Here is a 10107-nt window from a genome sequence, read left to right as displayed (position 1 = left end):
AGTGTCATCTCCAAGACAGCTGATTTTCGGTGCCCATTTAACCAGATGAATTGGCTGTGCTTTTTATGGAGGTGAAATGGCCAAGTCAAATGAGATCATTGGTACTCATGGATGAGATAGCCCTGCCATGTTCAGCAGTTAGCTCAACACATTTAGTATATATCTCATTGCCTATAAATTAATATAATTCTCAGTGTAAGTAGTACTGTGATTCTGATTTGCATCGTTTGGACCTGCTAGGGAGCAATGATAGCTGGCGACTGCATATACCGTGCAGTAGCTCTGTGGAAAGGAGTATGCTGGAGGAAATCCTCTAGAAGTAATGCAAGTGAGGTTGGTTTTGTCTCTATGTGTCCAAGACAACCAGGGTGTATTTTGACATCGACTATGCAGAGATAATGCCCCTCCCTAGAAGGGGAGGACTGGCTGCTCCCTGGGGCTGGGGTGATGGGAGTGGAGGTGGTCCCCTGGGCTAGGTGGGTGGCAGAGCAGGGGCTCACTAGCCAAGGCTGTCCCACAGCCCCAGCCAGGAGCAGGGCATCTGGGGTGCACCAGGGAAGCCCCAGCCCCAAGCTTTGGTCACCTCTCTGGGGATGGGCCAAGGCTGGGACAGGACCTCAGCCTTGGCTCAGTGTGGCTCAAGCAACAGCTGGCTGGATAAAAATCCTGGCAGCAGGGTGTTCAGCCAAAGCTAGAGTACAGAGGCAGCACCAGGTTTTCCAGACTTCGCTACTAGGAATTTTCAGGATTTCAGAAACATCCGGTAAGTACATCACTTAAATTCCATTGAAAACAGCCACTTTGAAAACTTTCTTACATATCTTTAAATAAGTGTATATCCTGCATTTAACATGAAAGTGTTTACTAACCTCTGAGATAAGGGCCGCTAAAGAGCTGAAAATATAGTTAATTTGCTGCTGAAAGTAGTTTGTCAGTTCCTTGTGTGAGGTCTTCAAAGGTTAAACAGCTATAATTAAAGTAATTGGAACAGATTCATGATTGCTAGGAAGGTTCTGGAAGCCCTGGGCATGGTGAAAGCTAAAATGTTGCCTTCTTAGTTTTACAGAGCAAAAGACAGCTGAATTTAGGGCTTCCTGATCTATGTATTTATTTTTATAATTATGGTATCACAGGAAGAGAGTCTGGAGGGGAGAGAGCTGCTATTTTGAAAAGATTTATATATCTGTCAAACTGGGAGAAAGGGCAGGGGAACAGGGAAGTTTCTGTCAGAGGAATTTCAGACTGTTGGAACTCACTGAATGGCTGACAAAAAGCGTGACACAAGAAGACAGAAAATATTTAGGTCCTGTACACTACACAGTACGTTACATAGTTCCTTTATCCGATGTCCCATGAAATGAAAAAGACAAATACTCTTTGGGTTTTGCTTCTGAAGCACTATGTTTGCTGAGCACAAATGGTGAGCCACTTTTCCTGCAGGAATGACAGACAGTTGTAGTATACAAAACTGTGTGTACACAGGTACGTAAACAATCCCTATCTCCTCCACAGGCACGTTCTCTCCAGGTTTTTCTATTTTGCTGAATGTGCATGTGGTAGTTGTTGCACAAGTTTTAAATAGCAAAATGTTTTGAACTAGGCAGGGCCAGATAGGATATTAATTTACTCCTGTGTGCAGCAAAACTGTTTCTCCATCACTTGGTATAGGGAATGGGTGACGGAAGCTTCATTCTCCTCTGTTTGGAGACCCAGCTGCAGTTTACTGAAAGAGAGCAGAAGTTTGTCCTAGATATCCTGCAAATTCTCATTCAATATCTAAGTTGCTTCCTGCATATGCCACACTCAGGAAGGGTCACACCAACTAGTTGAAGGCATCTAAATGAGGTGCCTCCACTGAAAGCTTAGTCAGCCATGGGCCCTGGGGGGGAAAGTGGAAACAGCCCTCTAGAAGTGTCTGTTTTGCCCTATTGAGATACGAACCCCTTTCTGAGGATGCCGTTACAGGAAATGTTAAGAATCTGCATTCTCAGTCAAGTATTTCAATTAAGTGGCTAAAATGAGAGAGCATAATTTTTTTCAGAAAGCTCTCAAAAGATAAATTCCCTCCCTGGGATTTCTGTTATCCACTATTGCTCCAAGATGTCTTTAGCCACTGCCCAGGCTCCTTACAGAATTTATTGCAGCTGGCGAAGTTACATGCACCTTTCCCAGAGCATCCCGTTGTCATCTGCAACTTAGGACTCCTGAAGTGAACACAATGAGGAAGCCTTCATGCGCAGGTCATGGTGATGTGTGAACAAAAGTGCTGTTAAGCAACCAAGAAGGGTCATTATAGGATTTTCTAGGTCAAGGGGAGGGGAACAGTAGTATTAAAATGTATATTGTTCTGGAATGCTTTTGTCTATTCCATATTCTCTATGACCAGATCCTCAAAGGCTCCCAGCTGATACTGAAGTAGCTGAACTTCTGCCAAAACCTAACTTAGAGTTAGCTGGATTACCTCTGTATGTCATGGCCTATGGACACTACACTCAGGGATGTGAAAAGCTGATGATCTGTTTATGAAAGGCTTTGTTTACAGGCATGTAAATAATGCTGGTAAGTTTTATTTAATAATGAGAATAAATTTTAGTTCTGTTTTCTATATTAACAGTAAATGGCTGCTGTTTGGTATTCCTTGTGTAAACGGTGGATCCCACAGAACGAGACAGATCCTAAAAGGCCAGATTAATTTGAGGTTCATCTTGCCCTAATGGAGTGGTACAAGACGGCAAGAGTGTGACTTAGGTCCACAAAAAGACTGAAAAGAAAAAAAAGGAGTAATACTGTTTGTAAATCGTACCTCAAAGACACAGGAAGTTTTTTTTTCTTCTGCATTAACCTGATTGAAAAGTCCAAATGACTTTTAGTGAAAGTTAGGCTGCATGGTGCGTGTGCATATGGCATCTTGAGGAATATAACCTGTACTCTTAAAGCTTTGATAAAGTGATAAAAGCCTTAAAGAAACATACAAGTGCAAAACATTGCCAGACAGTTGCTTAGCCTGGGAAGAAAACAGTGATTTGGGGTATTGCCAGGGCCTGATTAAGGTGCTTGCTTTAATGCTGAGTACTGTAGAAGAGTGCTGGGGATTGATGCAGCTCTGACTCAAGTCCAGGGAAAGGATTCCACTGTCTTCAGTGAAAGCTGGGCTGAGGCCTTGATTCTGAGATAAGAGGAGGGTCTTTCTCACCCATGGTAAAAAGGCAGGCTGACTTGTAGTCAACTTGACTTTATTTTGTCTTTTTGTGGTTTTTCACTTTGTAGATGCCCTTGCAGGCTTTTATCTATTCTAGGAGTCCCATGAGACAAAAACATTCACGCTGATTTCATGGAATGGACTGAGAAGTTTCAAGAGGCTCTCTGAGAAGCACTTTATGCCGCTGGCTAAAATCTGAAATACAAATCTACAAGAGAATAGGGAATTAAGCTAAGGAAGGAGAAAAAAACCAAAACCAAACAAGGATGATACAAGAGACCAAAACATGGCAACAGCAACAAAAACACATTTATCTCTGAAGCCATGGGCTATTACATTTTATTCTCTGTAGAGGGAAGAAAGAATTAGAATTCTACTTAGGTATCTTCAATTGAAAGGCATGAAAGTAGGGGATTGGAAAGAGATATTGATGGCTTTAAATAATCACTTTCCCAGAAAAGGAACAGAAAGTTTATCCTGTAATGCACTCAGAAAACTGCTTGCCTAAAGTCACCGTTATTTTAAGAGGAGCCACGTTACATGTTGGTTGCTTGAGAAGTAAATCACATACATACAAAGCTTCAACAACAACGACAAAAAAGGACGAGATAGGTGCTGGTTTTTATCTGTCTACTCATTTCTGAAAGTCTTCATCACAGCAACATCTGAGCATCCATGGATGCCAGCCAGACCTTCAAAACATCCACAGAACATGCTAGAGTTTCTCTTACTTTCTCTTAATGGATATTATTATTTCCTATCACAAGTTGTTTCAGACTGGAATTTAACTTCTTCTGCGTGTGGGTATTTTCATTTTCCACTGGTATGTATGGACTCTTAGTATTTAGAGAGCACAGCGGAAGGAAAAGTAGTAGGATAAAAATGAATGGTGTTTATTTTTCTTTGATTGGATTGAACAGCAAATAGTGTGAATTTGAGTAGACAAAGAAGCCTGTTATTCCATTTTTGGGTGAGATTAACTGCTAAGTAACACTAAAGCTTGCACAATGGTCTAGAAAACTGCTATCAGACTAAAAGGATAATAAAATGTTTTGGACAGAAATCCAAACAATGGTGAGTAATGAATATCTAGCGATCTATAATTCTGACAAAGGTTTTTCTTTGAGGCTATGTGTTAGAATTACATGCACATACACATGCTCAAAATACTGCAGTACTCAGCATGATTTATGTACTTGATAAAATGCCTCATAGTAGCGCAAAAATAGAATTACACCAGGTGCGTAACAAACAGACATGCTACTTTTAAAAAACTCAAGTCAGCCAACTGGAGTGGGAGCCAATGAGAGCAGATGATCAACATATTTATTTTGAAAGCAGCCAGAATGCCTCAACCTTCTTCAGTCACAACTATCTACACTAAATCATGGTAATCCCAGATTCAGCTAATCCCAGTTATGGCTCTGTTATCAGGTGAGAGTAAAAGTAATTCTTTTACCTGGGCCAACGTTCTCATTTCTCACTGTCATCATTGTTTGCTTTTACTGTCCATGCCAGATAAACCTGGCACTTCCTAAAGCCATGGCCAAAGTTCGTGTAACTCAATGTTCAAATTAAACCACAGAGAAGTCCACAGATCCTGCCGCAGTAGCTCCAGGCTCCAGGGACACAAAAAATTAAGGCAGTGACACAAAGAAGAAAGTTGATACAAAGTCCAAGAGAAGGGGAAATAATTGCTTTGATGGAGCTGAAAGACAAGAATGACTCCTCCTGCCAGTATAGTGGCATCTTTGAAAGAGGGAGACTACAACTCTGAATGAAAACTGGGCATTCCTTCTCAAAAATTTCTGCTAAGCAAAAGGAAATATCTTTGAATATCTGGATTCATATTCTAGATCTTTGCATATTTGGATTCAAATTCTAGATTTTAATATAAATGTTTGAGAAATAGAAGTTAATTTTGAGAAATTTTAACTTAGGGATGGAATTTTACAATAGTCTGGGTGGCAAGGAAAATCATCAATATAATGTCAAAGTATGGTCAGTGGTAGAAAACAGGGGAACAGGATAAGCATATGTCTGCTGAGAAGTAATAGTTTCCCAGAATCTAATTCTAGCATCAGAGTAGCTAAGATTCAGTAAAGTGGAAATTCTGCTGATGTAAAGTTATCGTTACCTAAAAGTTTTAAGGGAGAAGGTAAGTGTCCTGTCAGCTGTAAGGACAATGTACTATTTGGTCTATTTAATATCTTGGTTTTCAGAATTTACGGATGGTGAAAGCATGTCCTGATAAAAAACATAGGTGTGGAAGTACTTTGTAGTGAACACAAATAGCTGCATAGGACAGGATTGAAGAGAAGAGTTAGATAGGAAGAGAGAATACAAGAACAAGCAAGCAGATCTGGAATTGACGGGGAAAAGCAGCAGTCAAAGATTTTATGCGAGCAGAGAGAAAAATATGGGGACTATAGTAGGTAGGTGAAATGCAGGAATGGCGCAGCAGAGGAGCTGGCTCTCATGGGAGTACCTTAACCATGACACAGAGATTTTACCTTGAGAACAGGTTGGGGGTGTCAGGAGAGAAGGTTAGGAAACCAGAAAGAATTCAGGAGAGGACTTGCACAAAACAGGTACAGAGAGACTGGCAATGCATAAAGCAAACCTTGTTCATAGACTTAGAAAGCAAGCTGATGATGTGTTGTGCCGGCTATGAGAAAGGTATCAAAACGGAGACCCATTTAATGGTGTAGATCTCTCCTGGAACTATGATAGCATACTTTTGTCGATTAGCATTTTAATGGGTCATAATAAAATACAATATGCGGATGTAATCTGTGCACAAATGCTTGGGGAAATGAAAGACTTACTAACCACCGTTGCATAATTTCAGCATGGAGAAGTTATTGCCCAACTCAGATGTCAAAACCATGCAAATAGAGATGCCTTGGTCCTACTAGGTTAATGTTCAATTTGTTCTATTACCATTTCAAACATCAAAGAACACAGGCAATAATATTTCTGATTTGGATGTTTAACCTTTATTCCAGTAATTTCTCTTCTGGATGAAATGATGCCTAGAGCTAAAGCAATGTAATTGAGAATAAGGATCTTCACCCAGTTCTGTGATTAGGCAAAGGTCTTCACATAGTAAATCCGGTAATATTTTCCCTTAAATCAATATTTCCAGGACAAAAAGGTCTGTCCCGTAGGCCTTCAATACTTAATCTACTGAACATAGCTATTCTCAAATCCTGAGTTGCTTTAGAACAACGGAGAAAAAGCTGAGGGTCATTGTTTGCCTTTTTTTTCCCCCAGTAAGAAAATGTCAGTTTATTGAAACCTCAGTGTTTTCTGGCTTCTGCCCACCTCACAGGGACCCCCAGCTGAAGTTATGTCAAGTCAGCTCCTAAGAACAAAAACATCCTGATTTTAAAAAAGGAACTCTTATAATAATACTTCCCCCCCCCCCCCCATAATACTTGATTTGCATGCTTCGTCAGAGTAGAAATCGATTTTGAAATCAGTTTTCCATAAAGTTGGCAAAGTTTCTTTCTTAAATGACTTTTCTTGCACAATGATATTTAATGTTCCCTAGAATAGCATGGAGAGAAGAGAATACAAAGTACCAAATCAGGGAACAGATAGCTGGGTAAACAGGGAATATAAGAGAAGGAGCCATTAAGCACACTCCTCTTACTTCAGGAGTGAGTCCTTTTCAAGGACAAGGGAAAAACAAAATGTACAATTCAGCTCCGTGGCGGTAGGTGTAACATTTTAATAGCTGGCACGCTGCCTGTATCTGATGCACTCGTTCAAATAGGCAGATGCTGGATTGGATAAATGGAAGGGCATGTAAGGACATGGAGTCTAGCTCCTCGCTGCATTTATTATCACTATATCTCACTGACTGCAGAAAGTGGAAAGAAAGTTCCCTGGGTGTTAAGAGCGGCTTTATACTGACAACCTGAGGTGGAGGCTTTTGCTGTGATTAATGGAAGCTAAAGTCACAGAGCAACTGAAACTATTCTATGTCCAACTGAACTACCGCTTGTAACATTTACTAGTGGAAGAGCCTCTCTCCCCCATCTATCAACTCAAATTTAACTCACATGATTTATATTCTTACACAGGTAATTTTATACTACCCAATTCTTTTATTATCAGGTATTTTAAACTTTCATTTTTATACAAAAGTCAAATACTTCTCTTTTTTTTTTTTTTTTTTAGTGGGTGTGATGGATGGTGTGGCTGATAAGAGATCCCAATGCCTGTATTTCCATGCTCCATGCCACCCTGCAGCAGCCAGCTGGTAAAGCCTGGCTATCGGGAGACTGATGATGAGAAAGCTCACCATTTTTTTAGCAGAAAGGTGTCAGGTTTTCCTTCCTGTTTATTATGTTTTAGGGCTGACATTAACTTTGTCTCACCCAAGCCACCGGGGATATGATTTCTCTTTAAGAAATGGAAGACTCTCTGTTTCTCTGGATATGATTGTTCATAAAAATTTGTTTGAGTGCATTTGAAAAGAAAAGCTAATTTTTAACCCGTGTATATTCTTTTGATCCGTGATGGTAGCACACCACACATTTCATGTAGATATGATGTTATTGTTACTAAAAAACACCTCAAGAGAAAAAGCTCTAACCGTATCACCCAGTTTCTAAGGGAAGATGCTCCCATTTGCAGAGCTGCAGAGCACCTGCTCGTGCTGGGGTGAATTACAGTCACGGAGGGTGCAATACCAGTAGCCCAGGTGTGAAAAACAGCTTCTTAGAAAGTATATCCTCAAATATCTGTTGCTGTCACGAACAACGTCACAGGTGCCCGTGAGTCAGCACTGCAGTCCATCCTATTTTAATGCAGAGACCGAACCATAAACTTCCACAAGAAAATAACGCAGCCTGCAACCACCGCTGTAACGTGCCCAGGGATCCTTCTGCCAGCTGGCAAAATGAATTAAAAAGGAAAGAAAATGTTTATTTGCCCGTGCATCCCTGTTTTTTGGTGTTGTGGGGATTTTTTTGGGGGGGTGTGGTGTTTTGGGGGTTTTTTTTGTTTGTTTTTTTTTTTTTTTTCCGGTGAGTAATGACTGCTCTCTGGTACTTGATAGCCGAGGCTGGCAGCGCTATGGCAACCGGGCTGCAGGAAGGGCGGAGGGGAAAAGTCGCTTAGCAACTGGAAGCTTTTAGACAGGCAAGGCTGGTTTAAAGCACAGCAGTTTAAAAAAAAAAAAATAAAAAAAAGTAAAAAATGAAGCACCAGAAATCTGCTCCCCCCGCCCCAACTGCCCCCAAACCCACAATTGCTACTATCAGAAAAGATGAGATGATTACAATATGGATCAGGAGAGTTGAGGATTTGGAAGAAAAAGGCGGGTGGGGGCGGGGGGAAGACATGACAAAGCCAATAATAAAGAAGATAGCAGCTTAGGGAAAAAGAAGTAGAGATATTTTGCACTGATCATCCTAGATGCAAGCCTCGTCAATGCAAACAATAGCCCTAAACCAGCCCAGACTATTCCCTGCCAGATCCCAATACTGTTCCGCAAGGCAGAAGCCCAGGGGCATCACCCCCCTGGCCCCCCAGGCTTGGGCTGGGACATCACCTCCCCAGCCCCCCAGGCTTGGGCTGGGAGCCCAGAGGGGCTCGGCGGGGGCAGCCCCGAGCCCCTGCACAGCCCCTGGGCAAGGGTCCCGTGGGCTGCTGGCACCCAGAGCCCACCGGCAGCGGGGCCACCACGCCTGGGGCGGTGGCAGGAGCAGCGCCTGCGTAGTCTTCCTCTTGGTCGTTATTATTTATAGCCTTCCTCCAGCATGATAAGGACTCTACGGGCAAGAAAAAAAAAAATCATATGAAAGGTTATCCAATACACCGATTCAGATTTTTAGTAGTAATTTTCCAGAGATGTTTTTCCAGTGCTCCAGGCACCCTAACACTTCATTAATAATGCAGTAAAATCCCAGCAGCATTACATTAATCACTCTGGTGGGAACCCAGCCAGTCAGGCACCTCTTTTTCAGCCCTCCATCCTCAGCCTTCTCTAAGCACTGTCTCAAACAGACGTCTTTCACTGCATGCTTGGAACGCTGCCCAATTCGAGCTATTTTGGACTAACAAAGGGACAATTTCATCCAAAGACACAGAACCCCCACAGAGCTGTTGCCCTCCCCCTCTCCAGTGCAATGGGGGCTGGGTGTTTCTGCTGACCATCGCCCAGGCAGGAAAACATGAAAGGAGAGACTACGTCGGTCTAACCTTCCCGTTTTAAAGTCTACCTAGAGACCGACGGGGAGCTAGCTCACACCTGCAGGTACGAGGAGCCGCAGACTCCTTGCGAAGTGCAGGGTCCAGTGACCGAGCTGCGACGTTCTGCGCACGCTGTGGGGCTTTGGTGTTGGTCTTGTTTTTTTAATGTGGAGAAATTAGTTTACTATTGGAAAATCCTGATCAAGCAAAAATCAAAATAGACACTGGGAATGTGTCAGTCTGGTCAAATATCAGCATAGGCAAGTCACAGGCAGGTTGGCAGGCAGATCTGGATGGCATAGCTTTTTTTCCAGCCAAGCAACCCAACCGGCATCCAGAAGGAAGACGTTGCCTGAGCTCCCGGCCACCCCTGCGCCCTGGCAGGCCCCGGCAGCCGGTCTTGTCCTGGCTGCCTGCCGGCTCCCTCGGACCCCGCGGCGGCCAGCTGCTGATGGGCAGCCAGCTCTCCGGCTGCAGCATCGCCGCCTCCCAGGCTCCGGGAGTCCCGGCTGAACCAGTGTTTTTAGGGCTTATAATGCTACAGAATTTTTGTGTTCACGTTTACCAGCAGCATTGTCTCCCCAGTAGATAATGCTGACTAAATTGATACTTTACAAAGGCACAAAGGAGTCAGCTTGTGACTGATACACAATACTGGTTAACAAGGCACATACAATGGTGGTATTAGTGGGAGGAAAGAA

General features: G+C 42.7%; 1 long non-coding RNA gene across 1 annotated transcript; it reads left to right on the top strand.

Annotated features, from left to right (window-relative positions):
* The first annotated feature begins 489 nt into the window (after positions 1-489).
* LOC114017196 (uncharacterized) lies at positions 490-5111 on the top strand. The gene is made up of 3 exons (XR_003562098.2): positions 490-763; positions 2387-2559; positions 3268-5111. It is a non-coding gene; the product is annotated as an uncharacterized LOC114017196 (long non-coding RNA).
* The last annotated feature ends 4996 nt before the right edge of the window (positions 5112-10107 follow it).

Source organism: Falco cherrug, chromosome 2 (genome assembly GCF_023634085.1).
Source record: "Falco cherrug isolate bFalChe1 chromosome 2, bFalChe1.pri, whole genome shotgun sequence".
NCBI classification, from domain to species: domain Eukaryota; kingdom Metazoa; phylum Chordata; class Aves; order Falconiformes; family Falconidae; genus Falco; species Falco cherrug.
Note: the sequence above shows the minus strand (reverse complement) of the source record. Positions and strands in the feature narration are given on the sequence as shown.